Below are 18,157 nucleotides of genomic sequence, written 5' to 3' on the forward strand. Positions count from 1 at the left end.
ATTAATGGCTGGAATCTACGTTACTTCCCAGAAAATCTAAAAGTTACCTTACTTTTATAGCATTTATTATCATATGTAAAACTGTTGTATTTTTAATTTTCACATTATGATAATAACGATCGATGCTTATTGATCTATTCTGAGTTTTTTAGTAGTCGCTAGTCGGTGTTAGGAATCGTTTTTCACGTTCATCGGGAAACATGACCAGAACTCAATAATCTTCATTCAATAATATATATTTTGATTTTTGTATCGAATTGTGGAGATACTGCTAACGATTTAAAGTGTAGACACTTTGGGCGTCTATTGAACTGCACTGGTATGGGCTGCATTAGTTGTGTTGTTATTACCGCGAAGTTTGTGTTAACATTTTTATGAAGATGGGATGGTGTAAGTGTACAGAAAACATAAACTGTAGTTTTGTGGAAGTGCTGTGTATTACTACTGCGCTGGAATAGTATTTCAGGCATTCATTTCTGACGTAGTTGACCTAATGGAAGAGGACCGCTTGTAAATTGTTTTCAGGTAGGCACTGAACAACGTATATTTACCTTGCGCAGTTATTAAAGTACTTTTTGTTCTCTTTGATAGTAAGGTAAAAGCGTTTTAAGTTTGGGTGATTACATACATTTCACTACCAAAACACGAATATTACATGCGAGTGTATGTTTGGAATGGTTTTGTGTAAGTGCCGATTCTGCACAAGCCAGCAAAGAAACCGATTTTATCCCAGGTCTTTTGATGTTGACTTCTATTTCTCCTTCATTAGTCGCTAATCTGTGTTATACCAAGAGAATATTTCATTTATCACTTAGAAACGAAGGTGAAACACAGAACAAGTGGTTTTCGCAGATAATACATGCGAAACCAACAATGTAAATTAATGGCGTGAAGTAAAATAATTTGTGGGAACATTCTTGAGAATAAAATTCACTGGGTTTCTGATTTTCGAAAGTAATAGAAACTAAATCCAGTACTGCAGGGAAAAATATAGGATGTAATGCGGTAGCAATATTTGTTTATTTATTATCAGTAATCAGTGAAAAAACCAAAGTGGGGCTGTCGTGCATACGCTTCAAATTTTCAGCTCATTATTGTCAGTGTAAACTGATGGGTTGTAAACGTAGCTATATTTTGTAGTAATGTGTATGTGTATTTTAAATAACTAAGAGCTTTCCACATAATGTGAAAGTAGTGTGGTTTCCATCAAGAGCCATTACTATAGTTTGTTCTAGGAATGTTTTACACAGTTTCCTTGAACACATTACACAATATATACATAAATGTTTGTAAGAATTATATTATATCTCTCTTATACATTGCACTGTCTTCACTTAATATCAATCCACTTAAGTCACAACTATTCCTTTGCTAAAGTCACTTCAAGTTTGAACAAGCTATAGGCCATTCGCAAAACCTGAGACAGACAAACTATAAGAATTACTGTTGTTGTAAAAATGACACACAGTCTCTGTGCAGAAATGTTTCTAGCAAAGTATTTGGGAGGTTATTAGCCTGTTAAATAGTATATGATAAGTTATTTATTTGTTTTGAAAAATATTCTCATGAGAAACTTTGTTTCCCAGTTTGTATCCTACATTGATTGCCTCATTAGATGCTTAAATGTTACTGAAGATACATTTCCCAAGTTTGTTTTGTGTTTAGCTATATATTACAGGAAAGTGTTGTTCAGACAATATTGCACATTCCTCTGGAGCTAATAGGTTATTCAGAAAGTCAGAATTAGCCACTACCCGCTTCTGTGAGTATAAGGAAATTGTCCTGTGATGTAAAAAATGTATTTTTAATTACTCTTGTTTCATTTTGTATATTAGGAACCATGCAACAGTTGCTGAATCAACAATATTTTTATTGCTGATACGACTGCATTCACAATAGTGAAATCCCATTGTCTGCTTCTACTAGATACTCCGCAAGCCACCATACGGTACGTGGCGGAAGGTACCCTGTACTCCTACCTCTCATTTCCCCTCCTGTGCTGCTCGCAAATAGAGCATAGGAAAAACGACTGTCTGTACACTTCCATACGAGCCCTATTTTCTTGCATCTTCTGCGTGATGTACATTGGTGGCAGTATAATCGTTTGGCAGTCAGCTTCAAATGCTGGGTCTCTAAATTTTCTCAATAGTGTTTCTCGAAAAGAACGTCAGTTTCCCTCCAGGGATTCCCATTTACATTCCCAAAGCATCTCCGTAACACTTACGAGTTGTTCAAACCTACTGGTACAAATCTAGTAGCGTGCATCTGAGTTGCTTCAATGTCTTCCTTCAGTCCAACCTGGTACGGATCACAAACACTCTAGCAGTACTCAAGAACAGGTCACACCAGCGTCCTTTATGCGGTCTCCTTTACAGGTGAACCACTCTTTCCTAAAATTCTCCCGATAAACTGAAGTTGACCATTAAACTTCCCAACCACAGTTTTCATGTACTTGTTCTACCTCATATTGTGTTGCAATGTTACGCCCAGATATTTAAACAACTCGACTGTGTTAAGCAGGACACTAATAAAACTGTATACAAACATTACAGGTTTGTTCTTCCTACTCATCCGCATTAACTTACATGTTTCCAAATTTAGGGCTAGCTGCCATTCATCACACAAGCTAGATATTTTGCCTAAGTCGTCTTGCGCCTTCCTACAGTCACTCAACTTCGTCACTTTACTGTACAGCACAGCATCATCAACAAACGACGACAGATTGCTGCCCGCCATGTCCGCCAAATCATTTTTGTATGTATAGACAACAACAACGATCCTATCACACTTCCTTGGGACAGTCATGACAGTACTCTTGTCTTCAAGCCACTCGCGTACCTGTGAACTTATTCCGTGTGCTCGTACAGCCTGCAGTGGGGCTGTGTGTCAAATGCTTTGCAGAAATCTAGAAATATGAAATCTGCCTGTTGCCCTTCATCCATAGTTCTCAGTATATCATTTGAGAAAATGGCAAGCTGAGTTTCGCATGAGCAATGCCTTCTGAAACCAAGCTGATTCGTCCTCAAGAAAGTTTATTGCATTTGAACTGAGAATATGTTCAGGGATTCTGCAGCCTGTAATCTTGCAGACTGTCTGTTCTTTTACCTGTCTTATATATTTGAGCCACCTGCACTTTTTTCCAGTTGCTTGGAACTTTGTGCCAGGCAAGAGATTCACGATAAATGCGAGCAAGGTAAGGGGCCAAGGCCGTAGAGTACTCTTTGTATAATCGAACTGGGATTCCAACCAGACCTGGTGGTTTATTTTTTTTTTTCAAATCTTTTAGTTGTTTCTCTATGTTAGGCATCTTATTTTTTATGTCATCCATACAGGAGTCTGTCCTATGCTTAAATGATGGTATGTTTGTACAGTTCTCCTGTGTGAATGATTTCTTGAATGTGAAATTTAAAACTTTAGCTTTCGTTTTGCTATCTTCATCTGGTCAACAAGGGACAGAATGGAAGCATCAGACGCACTGGGTCGACAGAAGCATCCGATCCCATGCGTTGGCTTTGACCCGTGACGTAAGGGTGTTGTCGTGTGTGACATCATGACGGCGCGGAGTTTGGTTTGAGTGTGGCTGTCTCCAGTTCTGTTTTATCTTATTTTATTTACTTTTCTGATCTGTTCGTTCTATCTCGTGAGATTTTTGTTTTTAAATTTAAAAACACTTATTACTTATTTTAATTATCTGTTTCCTCCAATTTCTGTTTTAGTTTATTATATTTATCTTTCTGATCTGTTCGTTCTGTCCCGTGAGATTTTTTTTTTTAAAAAAAGACAAAAAACGCTTTATCTTCTATGGGTTGCAGGGGTTACGACCCCCGGGGAGGTGGGTGGGTATTCATACATGGCTGTCTTCACTTACACGTTGTAGCTACGCAAGGCGTCTAAATTTGTTTATATTTAGTTTGCCTCCCACCCAAAACACCCCATTTCCCGCGCTTGTCCCGTTAGTGTCATTAGGCTTCTTGTGGAAAGTGTGTGTGTTTGTTTTTGTTTCCGCCATATTTGTGACGTAATGGGTCAAAGCAGACGGGCGGGATCGGATGCTTCCGTATTTCCGACGCACTTAGTGATTTTACATACGACCAGGATTTTCTCGGATTCTCTGACAGATCTTTTGTTAAGATGTGATGGTGGTAGTTGTTGTATGCTTCGCACATAGATCTTTTCAAGGAAGCACAAACCTCTACTAACCTATGGCGTTGTCATTTGTACGTCCCCTTTTGAACCTCGAGTGTAATAGCCTCTGCTTCCTCAGCATGTGCTGAATTTAGTCTTTTCCTTGCTTCATCCACTTACCAACATGTAACTCTCCAGACCACGATTCACAGTCTGCTTAAACTTTGTCCATAATCCCTATACATCCATCTTACTAGAAGTAATTGATGCCAATTCACTGTGTAACTGAGATAGACTTTCTTTGGATGACTCTAGAACTGCCACAGCGGAATTGGGTGGCTGGTAAAAACATCCAACAATTAACTTAGTTTCACCTACACCAGTTATACGCGACTAGACGACTTCATTGTCATACTCATCTTCAACCTCAATACAGACAATATTTTTGTCAAATGCAATGAAAACTCCCCCTCCTGTGGCATCTAATCTGTCTTTCCGATGGACTGATGACCTCAGAAGTTAAGTCCCATAGTGCTCAGAGCCATTTGTCTTTCCGTTGTATGCTCCATGACTCGCTAAATGTTTCAGAACTTTCCACTTAGCATTTCAGCCAGCTCTCAGCCCCAAGAATAATTTGAGCATGAGACCTTTCCTGGAGGGCAGTAAATTCGGATCGACAGAAGCGTCCGATCCCACGCGTCGGCTTTGACCCTTGACATAAGGGTGTTGTGTGTGACGTCATGACGGCGCGGAGTTTGGTTTGTGAGTGTGGCGTGTTTGTAGATGTCGTTGTGTTGTGGTTTGTTCAGGGTTTTCGTTTTTGCTCATTATCCTGAATTGTTCGAGTGGCGGCTGTGTTTGTAGTGGAATTCGTTTCAGTGAGTTAACGATTTTGTGTGAAGGTTAATTTAGTGTTGTTCGCTGTACATCGTGTGGTAATTTTAGTAAAATTAATCGGTTGTTGATTTTGTTCAGGAATGGATATGACGGGTAAAATTAACAGTGCGCAGGTCAAGGGAAGTGTTCGATCCCAATGTGTGGCTGTGTATGTTGATATTGGTATCGCGAGATGTTTTTGAGCTATATAGGCCAAGGGAAGTGTTTGGTCCTAATTTATGGGATCGGGAGCTGCTGTTGAGCTGTATAGGTCAAGGGAAGTGTCCGACTCCAGATGATATTGTGTTAGTGGTATTTGGGGAGTTTTGTGATGTCTATTTTTTTCGGCGTTTTGTGTGGGGGTGGGTGTCTAAATTTGTTTATATTTAGTTTCCCCCACCCAAAAACACCCCATTTCCCGCGCTTGCCCCGTTGGTGTAATTAGGCTTTTTGTGGAAAGTGAGTGTGTGTGTGTGTGTGTGTTTTTTTCGATGTATTTTCGTCCTCATAATGTGTACGTACCGACTTCATATGCGCCATATTGGAATCGCGGTTTATGGTCGTTTCCGCCATATTTGTGACGTCCTGGGTCAAAGCAGACGGGCGGGATCGGACGCTTCCATATTTCCGTAAATTCTGGAACTTTATTACAAATACTTGGACAGTTTACTTATAAAATTGTGATAGTCAAAGTTTCTTTATTCTGAATGCCGTTTGACTTCCCTTGCTGTGCATCGGCTGACGAGTGTTCGTGAGAGCACCTCAAACTACCACCTAGCTTGAAAAACCCTCGTGCACTCCCCAAGTACTCTGCTACCCGAGTAGCCGCTTCCTTTGCATAGTGCACCCCCAACCTATCAAAGTGAGTCCTACAAATCTCCACATGATAACACACACACAGAAATCAGCAGACCCTCCACTCAGCTCCAAACCAAAGGACCGTGATCAGCTCTGGGAATAATGCTGAAAATTGCGGGCTCTACTTGCACCCCTCGCGTGAGGCCAGCAGCCTTCACCACCTCTGTTAGCCACCTGTACGAACTGAGGATCACCTCAGAAATCACGCGACAGGCATCGTTCGTGCTGATGTGAGCCTGCTTGACAGTCACAGGTAAGGCTGCCTCCACATTTCGGATGGCTCCCCAGCAGACATATTGGCTCTTTTTCCAGCCCTGAACGCGATCTGCATTAGGGGCTCCATAACGTGCCTTACGTTAATAACCAGTGAATCCCTCCCACTGTGTGCTTGCTCGGACCCTGTTGAAGGAGCAGCCACCTGTCCTCTCACAGGGTGAATGGACGAAGCCAGGTGGCCAGTCTTCACATTGGTCCTCTGCCTTGAGCGACGCGAAATTTGTTACCACCTGCCACTCACCCTGCTATGAGGGTGGATTCACTGTGTTGGGTGCACTAGAAGGTGCCTCGGTAGCAGAGGCTGTTTGCCAAACAAGTGACACCTGAGATGCCCCATGCGACGTGCCAGATTCTCTGCCACCACTACACTCCAAGGCAGCAGCATGGAGGTGACTGACCGTAGCCAGCAGCTCGTTCAACTGTTCACGAACAGCTGCCAGCGTCTCCTGAGTCCGTACGCAGCGTGCACACACCCTATTCATCCTAGGAAGACTAACTGAAGAAGTGAACTATAAAAGCAGACAATCCAAGATATGCGACTTGCTATCCTCATGATGGATGCTGACACTTTAGAGAGCCACGTAGCTGGCTGTTGAGTGAGCAACTATTGCACTACAGACAAAGGAATTTACGCTTAGAGAAATGGGAGATTAACCCTCTTAAACAGAGAACATTGCACAGAATTTAATCTTGTGTGAAGTGTAAGGATTAAAAGAATATGTTATATGACTAGGGCAAGCTTTCCCCAAAAAATTAAAAATGTGTTGATTAGCAGTTATAGACACTTCTAAATGATTCATTGGAAAAACACACTGAGCATCTGAGGTCATCTTCTGCCCCAGTGTTGTAATGGAAGAAAAATTCTGTGTTTGAAGTACAAAAGGGAAACCTTAGGAATTTACCAAAACGTCATTTTACCGCGCATGCACATGCGTGCATGTGTCAGTAACTGTTGTGTGGTGCTGTCATCTTACAAAATGGACTTGTACAGTTGCAGCTCCCCCATAAGACAACTCTTTGTAAGTTGTTTCAATGCCAAATACTATTTCACTACTGACACCACTGATAATAGTCCAAATTAGTGAATGATGACATCACATTTTCAGAAATTTCTTGTACATTAAACATTTATTTGTTACACACCGTTTAAATATTTGTAATTGCACACTCTCAATATGTTTGTCACTTTTGCTGTAAGCTGTTTTTGTATAATTGCATTGACATCTTGTCATTCTATGTCATTACAATGTGAAATCAGTTTTGGATTTTCATGTTGATTTATTTGCCTGAAAATGTCTAAATTGCTAAACTGTCTGCATCAAACACTGACTATAGTCCTGTTCACACGGGGGCTTGGTGTGTAGTTGCATTCAAAGATTACTTTGTCACTAATTAGTACGGTAGTCTCTTCTCTAAACAGTATGATGTTAGTTTCAGTATTTGAGGATTTAATAAGTGAAAAACAGAAAAATACTGAAAAACTGCCTGGTGATACCATATTTTAGCGTCCTTTCTCTCAAGGTGCCAATCTGATTCAATGAATGGAGCAATTGATTTGAGTTTCCCAACTTGTGTGCTGTTTTGTAGAAGTGATACGAACCTCATTACTTCAATCCTTGGGATGCCCACACCGACCATTTTATGTATTAAAATTTCATGTCCGAGGACAGTATCAATACATTTAAAGTTTAATTCTGTTCCACATCTTCTATTTTCTCTGTTCCGAATTACTTCCTCCATACGATTCATAATAATTCTTATGTATTTTCCTGTGCTGTTAGCCATAGTGGTATTTTCAGAATATATTTAGTACTTCATCATGGTTTTCCCACAGCTGACGTTTTTAACACCCAAAACCACAGCACTATAGATTGAAGTGTTCATTGTTTTCTGTTGTGGAATATTGAATTGAGACACTACGTAGCTGTTGCTTGACTTGCTGAGTTATGTGAGAGATCAGGTCTAGATGACTGAAATGATTTCATCTTGATTTTTTGTCTGGTCTCATAGTGCTAATTGTGCAAAACTATATGAGCTAAAAACCGGGAATGGTAAGGGCAATTACACAAATTTACTTGTTGTGGGACAGATAATTTTTAATTTCACACAATTACTGCAGAGTACAGTATCAAGTTGCTTGTGTTCTTGTGGATATCTGCTGCCTGTGGTCTAAAAGGAAGGGATAGTTCAGAACTTGTTGCTAGCACATAATGTTGCCAACCTCTTTTAAAACTAACTCTTTATGTTTTAAAAAAAATTGTACAGTGCATTATCCTGTAAAATTTCAAATTGACTGGAACATGTGTCTCGATATTTCAACAAAAATTCAGTTATTCGGGTACTGTGCATTCAATTGTTGACAAGTAGCATTGTGGAAAGCTTCAATGAAGATAGTAATTCACATGCAGAACATATATTAGCAAATTAATTTACTTCACAGAAGACATTGGCACTTGAGCTCATGAACATAATTTAATTTGTTCATTCTCTTCCTCTAAACACATTTAAAAGCAACAGGTAATATTACTTTGTTCACGAGGAATTCATTGCCTTTCAATTGGCTGCACATCCCTTAGCAGTAAACGTCATTGAATATTCACAGGTTTTTAATTTTTTGAACTGCTTCAACAGAATGTGCATAATAAAATGGCAATAAATTACAATTTGATGTCTGAAACTTTGTGAGATATTGCATTGGGGCTGGCAGTGCTCTTACTGATCGAACTACACAGACAATACTCGTGACGGAATCCTCACAGATTTACTACTTGTCCTGCTTCTGGAAGGAAGATTACTGGCAGAGAAATATCTTGTGTAGAGGATTGTTTGCCCACAGCAGAGTGAAAGATGCATTTTTGGTTGTATTACTTTCAAACTTCATTACTCATCACAATATTAGTTGCTATGCCTTTGGAATTTCCTTATTTCATCCATATCATGTATTTTTCCTTGTACTTCCTGCAATTTAATTACCAAGTGTATTGATGACTGACAATTGAGTAACACCAAGAAAGCTGCTGAGGTTAATGCCCACACACAACTTATGGTTCACCATTAACAGTGATGCATGTGATATCAAAGTATCTCTTTCATCACACTCTGTCGAAAGATTTGAAATTTAACTTTGGACAAGGAATGGAATCTTCGAGCAGGAACTAGATGTCACCTCTCTCCATTTATTGGGCTGGATATAGGTGTTGGCTGCTCTCTCTGCAAAAACAACTAATGGTGTACTGAAATGTCATCATCAGCCATATGACACCTACTGTTGGATAAAGGCTTCCTCTAGACTTTTTGGCTGTACTTAACCTGTCTGCTCTTGCAACTTCCAATTGCTCATTGTTTCGATCTTTCCTGTCTTTTGGAACCTGGCTAAAAAACTTCCATTGACCCTCTACTACACATATGCGATACTTCGTGTCCTGACTACATCTATTTCATGTTCATTGGAGTCTTCATTAAATCTTCCACCACAATGTATTCCATAATATGTGTATTTGATTTCCTGTCTCTCTCAGTAATTCTGAACATGCATCTTGCCATTGATCAATAATTGACCCTCAGTTTTGTAACGATTTTCATATTTTATGGCCATAACTTCTTGTATCAAAACTGGTAATAACACAGAAATGGTAAACTTTCTCTCTCAGACATATCGGAGGCTTTATTTTGGAAACACTATTTACTTTAGAAATAATTCAAAAGCCAAGATCGCTTAAAAAGATGGATGGGACAACTCTGTGCTGACACATTGCCCTTTCATACTTCATTTTGCGTGGTGCCTCAAGGCAGAGGATGACATGGCGGCTGGACGACATCCCGTGGCCTTCAAGGCCTGGATGAAGTGCTAGGTGGGGTTTAATGTAGGCTGTATTTTTTCCAGTATACTCCCATAGTTTGAATCAAAACATAATTTCTCTAGGACTGTTAGTACAGGATTTGTTGAAACTGAATCCTTACTCTACAATTTCCAGCAGTATTTAATACACACAGCTAGTTCCTGTAATTTTGCATATAAAATGCAAATGCTCTGTTGTGCCATATCCACTTTTAAAGCCAGTAGATTCTTTGAATGATTAGAATTTTTTCCTGTGTGCTTGCTGATAATTATGGACAGAAGGTTGGTTAAGGCTTTAGATATTATTTATTTTTTGTCCCCTTAATTGCAGAGAAGATTGAAACCAGCAGCATTGCACCACATTTGGGGAATTTCTTTCTCCCAAGGTATTCTGTAAACAATTTTACTTTGCTTCCTACATTAAGCAGTTTTATTGAAACAGTGCTGAAGCATTTGCAACAGTTTGCCAGAGTTTGATGTGCTCAAAAAGCACTTGAACTCCCCTCCCCCAGGTGGCTCACAACTTCTGTGGGTATCTGCTTGGTGATCATGGTGCCCCAAGCCATCACAGTACTTCTTCCCTTCCCTTCCAGCAATTTTAATCACTAATGTACCATTTCTCCAACTTATTCTGTAGGACAGATTCCTCACCGACAACTGAACTCGCTGATAGGATGTTTATTCTGTCTTCTCCCACTTTCTTCCCTTATTTTACACCACAAATTTTGGTTCACTTATGTTTGGTTTCCATCTCTGAGTTTGACCTCCATCTTTTCAAAATTTTTTACAGATTGTGTAGGTAATGTGGGAAAGACCACCCAATACGCAGAGTGGTAGCTAGCCCCTGTGGCATAGGTCACATGATGGTTGCCCGCTGACTGTGCCGGCTTTGTACTACTGAAGCCCGAACTGTCACTTCCCTGTGCATTCCAGGGACTAGGTGCCTGTGCATTTGGGGCATTGGGACTCTAGGCACTAGCCAGTGCACCAGGTGGCCTGGGCTCTAACTGGGTGGTGCATGAGGGAAGGCCCCTCCTTCAGAGTAAGCGGCATCATAGCAGTATAATGAAATGGCCAAAGTTATTGGGCGATGGCTGCAAGGCCTCGGTAATCTCTTCAGACAGACTGCAATTCAGTGCCAATCATTAATGATTGTAGGAACTTTCCCTCCTTGGCTATGCCATGGAAGGAAAACAAAACCTGTATAGATTAAGGGTATGTCGTCCCTACTGAACAAATGCTTTTTTGTGGAGAATATTGAAAATGTATGTGACAAACTCTCGTCGCTTAGCAAATTTTGATGTGACTCCATCTTAGTTAAGGTGGCAAATCCTACCCAGTCCCAGGTGTTGTGCTCTTATAAACAACTTGTTGATGTACCTGTTACCATCACATCCCATAAGAAGCTTGGCATGGTACAGGGATTAATTTTTCAGCAGGACCTAATGTTACAGACAGACAAAGTCCTAAGTGAATGTGTGAAGACGTGAGTGGTCGGCTTCACACACATATGTCAAAGCATACCAAACAACCCTTACAAGAACCTCGTGTGCCAAAAGCTGTGAAGAAAAAGAAGAAAAAATCTCTGGAGAAGGCTACTTAGGTGATCGAAGAGGTGTCAGATCTCCTCCGCCGTCAAACCCATGAGTGATGTTTGTTAGCGGTGGCTCTTCACACCTAACCAGAACACACAAAACATTATGATGTAATGGAACTGCAATGGATACTACTGCCACCATCAAGAAATAAAACTACAAACGTCCACTTGTTCTGTGAGCCATGTTGCCCTAGAAGTAATGCACTTTGTAACAGTTATAACAAATTACTAGACAAGACACTTACTGACCTTGAGATAACGACCTTAATCTGCAACAATCCACAACTTTTCTCATTTTTAAGATTCCAATACGCACCGCTCCCTGTGGTGAAGTACAACTTAATGGTACTTCTACTCACTTTAATGCTAACCATGACACCTTTTTGGCTGTTGACTTATCGATGTCTCCCACAGTCTCATGGCTTTGCAACAGTGGTCGCTCCACGATGATCTTTGTGTCAGTGGCCCTTTTCCTGTCATCCTATCACTTCTTGTCACTGCCCGACAGACCAATTATGACATTGGGCTCTTCAAAGTGCCTAGTGGCAACTGTATATCTCTCCTGTCTCCTTCGTCCCTTTTGTGGCAGATTGTGTTGCTAATGATGTGATGTAAGCAAGTTCTCCTATTCGATCACCTGTGCCACTGGGACATCTGTTTTCTGTCTATGGCACCCTCTGCCACCGACCGGTGCCGTGGTGCATCAAAGACATTGCAACAGCTATTCAGACTTGTTGAACAACCCTGCAAAGTCTCAAACAACATACTGCATTCTCATACATACTCAAAGACATTGCAACAGCTATTCAGTCTTGTCGAACAACCCTGGAAAGTCTCAAACAACATACTAAATTCTTATACACACTCGGTCGTGCCTGTCGTTGACTGGGAACTGCTTCATGTTCTTGACTCTTCACACAGTAGAGCCCCACCCCAGGTTTCGGTTTATAATTAGATGAGTGAAATCCAAATGTTACTCAAAGACTTCATCTACTCAACTGTATTTGGCCAGGTGTTTTCCCTTCGCAATGGTGGTATGGTATCGTTGCCCCACTCCTTAAACTAGGCAAAATTAATAGCTAATGACCATTTAGCCTCAGCAATGTGCTCTGCAAACTGCCCTACAGTTGTACTGGGTTCTGCCGGCCGAAGTGGCCGTGCGGTTAAAGGCGCTGCAGTCTGGAACCGCGAGACCGCTACGGTCGCAGGTTCGAATCCTGCCTCGGGCATGGATGTTTGTGATGTCCTTAGGTTAGTTAGGTTTAACTAGTTCTAAGTTCTAGGGGACTAATGACCTCAGCAGTTGAGTCCCATAGTGCTCAGAGCCATTTGTACTGGGTTCTTGAATGTAGGGGCCTTTTGTTCCCCTATCAGTGCGATTTCTGGGAGGGATGATCTCATTGTTGACTGGACATGAAACTCTTCTTTCTTCCTTCCCCACGTGTGTGAACTGCCCAGAACACCAACGTCCTTGTTTGTTAACATGAGGGAGGAGACAATCCACAGAAGTGTGGGCTGTTTGGTGAAGGAAGCCGTATGTGGTACATAGTCTATCCACTGTATACTGTGATCCCCTACATGCAGTATTAGAGTGAATTTATGATTGACCCCGAAATCCAGTTTGGGAGCCAGTCAGTCATGTGACAGTTGTCGTGACCTGGTTACAGCTCCGTGACAGTGCAAGGGATTGCACTGCTTTTGTTTGATCTGTAACCTCCCCACGTATGCGAAGGAGTAGACGCTTGCCCAGTCCGAGGCACCGAGACTCCGAGCTATGGCTTCTAATTTTGTATTAGACAGTTCAGACGAGAAGAGAATACGAGCTTTGGAAATGTGGTGCTGTAGAAGAATGCTTAAATTTAAGGGGGGGGGGGGGAGTGTCAAGTAACAAATTGGAAGTTACTGAATTGATTAGTGGAAAAAAGAAAGTTTTGGCACAGTCTACTAAAAGCAGGAGTTCATTGATAGGACACATCCCTAAAACAAAGAGTTCATTGATAGGACACCTCCTGTGGCAGTAAGAAATGGTCAGTTTGGTAATGGAGGGAAGTATGGGGGTTAAAGCTGTAGAGGGCCGACCAAGGCTTGAATAAAGTAAATATGTTCTCGTGGATAGGTAGTGGTAGTTAACAGAGATGAAGCGACTTGCACTGAATAGACTACCGTAGAATCTAGAAGTGTGTTCGGCCAGAGAAGGTATGTGACAGTCAAAGTGGGCTTGGTGTGCCATGATCAGAAATGTAATGTGATTTTTTTTACTTTTTTATGGCAAAGCCTCAGTATTCCATAGTTTTTCTTTATTATCATATTTTATTTGGCATTTCGAAAATTTGAAATTCTGCCATGAACCATACCCAATACACAATACCAATTTGGGCCTGAAATTTTTATATTAACAAAATTTCTTACATGAAGTAATCTGTTGACTTTGATTAATTTCTTAACCTGATACAAATTACACTTTCACATTATGCTGTTTTGAATATTTATAAATTAACATTGAGTAAAGAAATAAACTTAACTACGGTAAACACTTTTATATCTTTCTGGAGGTTTCAGTTGAATAGGCTGAGTGTTCAGTGAAAACTGTGTAACTGCTTTTGCTAAGTATGTTTTTTTCCTCTAGTGGCCATGTTTGGAAAATACAAAAACTGTGTGATTTAAATTTTTCAACCCATTAATTCTTCCTGAATAGTGTAAGTGAGTCAGCATTTAAATTCTGTGAAATTTTATTTTCCTTTCGTAGTTAAACCTGAATGACTGCCGTAATGAGGTAAACCATTTATTATGAGGGTCACATTTAATTAATGAAAGATGGATTTAGAAATAATCAGTCATTTCTGCCATGAACATTTGCAGAAATTTTTTTAAGAGGGGGCAAGATTTCCTAATATTGCCATTTTTTATACAACTGTGTTGCAGAGTTTGATAAACGGTTGTTTCCCAGAGACTCAGTAAAACAAATCCTACCAAGGACACGGTGAAAAAAAAATTACCAACTAAACTCGCATCCTTCCCCACCAGACAGAGGTATCAATTCAGTAATAGTTTGAAAAAACCCAAAATGTAATAGATATTGTTGTTGTGGTCTTCAGACCAAAGACTGGTTTGATGCAGCTCCCCATGCTGCTCTGTCCTGTGCAAGCCTCTTCATCTCCGAGTAACTACTGCAACCGATATCCCTCTGAATCTGCTTACCATATTCATCTCTTGGTCTCTCTCTACGATTTTTACCCCCTAAGCTTCCCTCCTGTACTAAATTGGTGTTCCATTGATACCTCAGAATGTGTCTTACCAACTTATCGCTTCTTTTAGTGTGGTAGTACCACGAGTTTCTCTTCTCCCCATTTCTGTTCATTACCTCATCATTAGTTATGTGATCTATTCATCTAATCTTCAGCTTTCTTCTACATTTCAAAAACTTCTATTCTCTTCTTGTCTTAACTGGTTATCATCTGTTTTTCACTTCCATACATGGCTACATGCCATACAAACACTTTCAGAAAGGATTTTATGACACTTAAATCTGTACTCGATGTTAACAGAGTTCTTTTCTTCAAGAAAGCTTTTCTTGCCATTGCCAGACTACATTCTTAATCTAAACTCCTCAGCATCACCACTAGTAGCAAACACATCCCAAACTTTGAAATCTTAAAGCATTTCATCATTCACTTTGGAACTAACATGAAGTGACCACAACCCCTCCTTCGTAACTTACATCCTTGGTTTGATAGTTGTCCAGTTAATATTCATTAAGAATATATTTCTTTCAAAAGGTAAGCATATTTCATCAGTATACGGTATGTTGAGTTCAACTTTTCATTCTGTTGATATGAATATGCAATCACTATTTTGATCAAACAATCTGCAGTTACATCCCCACATGATTAAATCAAGCACAGCCAATGAAAACAAAAAATTAGAAAAAGAAAAGCCTAGAGATGTTCAGAAAAGATATTTTTGTTGTTACACCAATAATGTCAGGTTGACAATGAAAATTAAAAATCTAAATAAAGAAAACCAAATTGGATTGACGATAGTCTGTTGGATATCAACAAAAATCAAGTAAAGAATAACACGGATGCATACCTCTCAAAGTAGGGAAATAGGTCATAAATTTTATAAACACTTATGAATGATATTGATAACACTTTTTGCTTACAAAACTTCATTGCTTATCATATTAATTGATGTGTGGCACCATGGCTCTTATTTTTTTTTATTGTTTGAGTTAAGAGAAAGCACATAATAAAAGTTGAACAAAATTTGCTCAGAAAGCTACATTTATGGGGCTCATTTGCGTAAAGGTTAGCCTAACACAAGTATTTGATGAGATGAACACAGGAAACCTTCCAAAGCAAGCATTAGGTTAATCATTAGAAGCAACTCTTTACCAGCCTAGGACTGAACTTAAAAGGTCTTCGTGCAGTCATTTCAACTGGGCTACAGAATTCATATCCCCCTGCGGGTTCTGGGGTAAGAATAGGCCCGCGGTATTCCTGCCTGTCGTAAGAGGCGACTAAAAGGAGTCTCAAACGTTTCGGCCTTAATGTGATGGTCCCCATTAGGGTTTGACCTCCATTTTTCCAAATTCCACAGTAGTACGAGCCTTTTGGGGAAGGACACCTTACGTGGTGCACCATCAGTCCTCTGTGCCCTACGGCCTTGGCACTCTTGATCGTCTTGGCGTCGTCACTGCACCTTCCATCCGTCATTTTGTGCATACCCACCTGATGGATTGTGTACGTAACGCCCTTAGTGCGCCACCATCTGCACCCACGATCACTATGGACTACCCATGGCACCCAAAATCCAGCACGGTAGCCAGCCCGTTGTGGTGGGGTCGTCATGTACCCTCTAGGTTGTAGCCCCCTGACAACACAGGGATCGTACTGCCGATGCCTGAACTGACACCTCCCCACGTAAGCCAAGGAGTCGATGCTCGTCTCTCTGGGGCATCAGGACTCAGGGCAACGGCCATCCTGCCAGGTGGCCTTTGCTGTGGCTGGGTGGCGCCCGTGGGGAGAGCCCCTGGTCGGAGTGGGTGGCATCGGGGCGGATGCCCCGCAATGAAGCGGGTGAAATCTCAATCTGGTGGTCGCCCGACCGCCAATGTCTCTAAGTGTGGTAAGACAGACTTTAATGCTGTGACGTATAACCCGAAATCGTTCCCTTCCCTAGCCACACCATGGTAGGAACGTCGGGCTGCAGACAGACAGGAGCCGTATTCGCCACGATACCTTGTATGCAGCAGAACTGATGGGGATTTGTTTTTGGGAACTAAGCCTCTTTTCTTTGTGCACAATCTCGAAGATAAGTTCGGGGAAGTGGCGTCTCTTTCCAAAATGAGGAGCGGGGCCATTCTGATACAAGCAGCTTCATCTGCACAGTCCCAGGCATTACTCGCCTGTGAGAAGCTTGGTGACATCCCCGTTACTGTCACTCCCCATAAGTCCTTAAATTTGGTCCAGGGGATTATTTTTCATAAAGATCTTCTGCTACAGTCTGATGACGAGCTACGGGAGAACCTGGCACGACGAGGTGTGCACTTTGTCCGTCGTGTCTTTAGGGGGCCCAAGGATAATAGGGTCGCTACCGGTGCCTTCATCTTGGCCTTTGAGGGTGACTGCTTGCCTGAGAAGGTCAAGGTCATGATCTACCGGTGCGATGTCAAGCCCTATGTCCCGCCCCCTATGCGATGCTTCCAGTGTTGGAAGTTCGGACATATGTCCTCCAGATGCACTGCCAGCCCCACGTGTCGTGATTGTGGACGACCTTCCCATCCTAATGCTCCATGTGCTCCGCCTCCCACCTGCGTTAACTGTGGGGAGCATCATTCTCCCTGCTCGCCAGACTGTGCAGTCTATCAACGAGAGCGGAAGATCCAAGAAATTAAGACCTTGGACCGTTTAACTTACCAAGAGGCAAAGAAGAAGCTGGAACGACTCAACCCCACACCTCTGTTGAGGAGTTATGCTACCGTCACACTGCCGCCACCAGCTCCTGCACAGACTCCCTTCTCCGTTGGCCCACAGAGAAATCCAGTAACGTCTGCCCCACCACTGGGACAGGCCACTCTCTCTTCCACTGCTCCCAAAGCACCCAGTTTGGGAGCAGTGCGCCCCAAGCATCCGGGGACGTCAGTCCCCACCTCTCAGCCGGAGCGGCGACAGCCCTCTCCGGCTCCTCAGCCGGGGAAGCGACAGCTCTCTCCGGCTGCTCAGCCGGAGACGCAACAGCCTCCTCCGGCCTCACTTGTTCGGAAGGGATCCCTTGGGGGAGTCCCTTCCACGGACTTCTCCAGTGTCTCACAAGACACTAGCCAGTGGCTGAAGCAGCCACCAGCTGCTGGTCGAAGGGCTTCACGCTCTTCCTCTGTTCCTGATAATGCATCAGGAAAGCCCTCCCAGCATGCCAACCCTCCTCCCAAAGACAAGAGAGACAAGAGGAAGCTCTCCAAGAAGGATAAGGACCCAGTGGTTCCCGCACCAACGCTTCCTGTCAGCTCAGCCTCTGAGGATGAGGTCGAGCTCTTTGCGTCCCCTGATGACCTGGATCTTGCCGTCTCCTCAGAAACGATGGCCGTA

At 41.9% G+C, this 18,157-nt stretch overlaps 1 protein-coding gene across 1 annotated transcript in view; it reads left to right on the forward strand.

Annotated features, from left to right (window-relative positions):
- Positions 1 to 297: 297 nt before the first annotated feature.
- Positions 298 to 18,157, forward strand: part of LOC126204399 (histone-lysine N-methyltransferase SETDB1-like) — a 334,147-nt gene continuing 316,287 nt past the window's right edge. Inside the window, exon 1 of the mRNA XM_049938777.1 lies at positions 298 to 525. The gene's annotated coding sequence lies outside the window, so the exon portion shown is untranslated. The remainder of the gene's footprint in view (positions 526 to 18,157) is intronic.

The sequence above is a fragment of the Schistocerca nitens genome, chromosome 9, assembly GCF_023898315.1.
Source record: "Schistocerca nitens isolate TAMUIC-IGC-003100 chromosome 9, iqSchNite1.1, whole genome shotgun sequence".
Lineage (NCBI taxonomy): Eukaryota > Metazoa > Arthropoda > Insecta > Orthoptera > Acrididae > Schistocerca > Schistocerca nitens.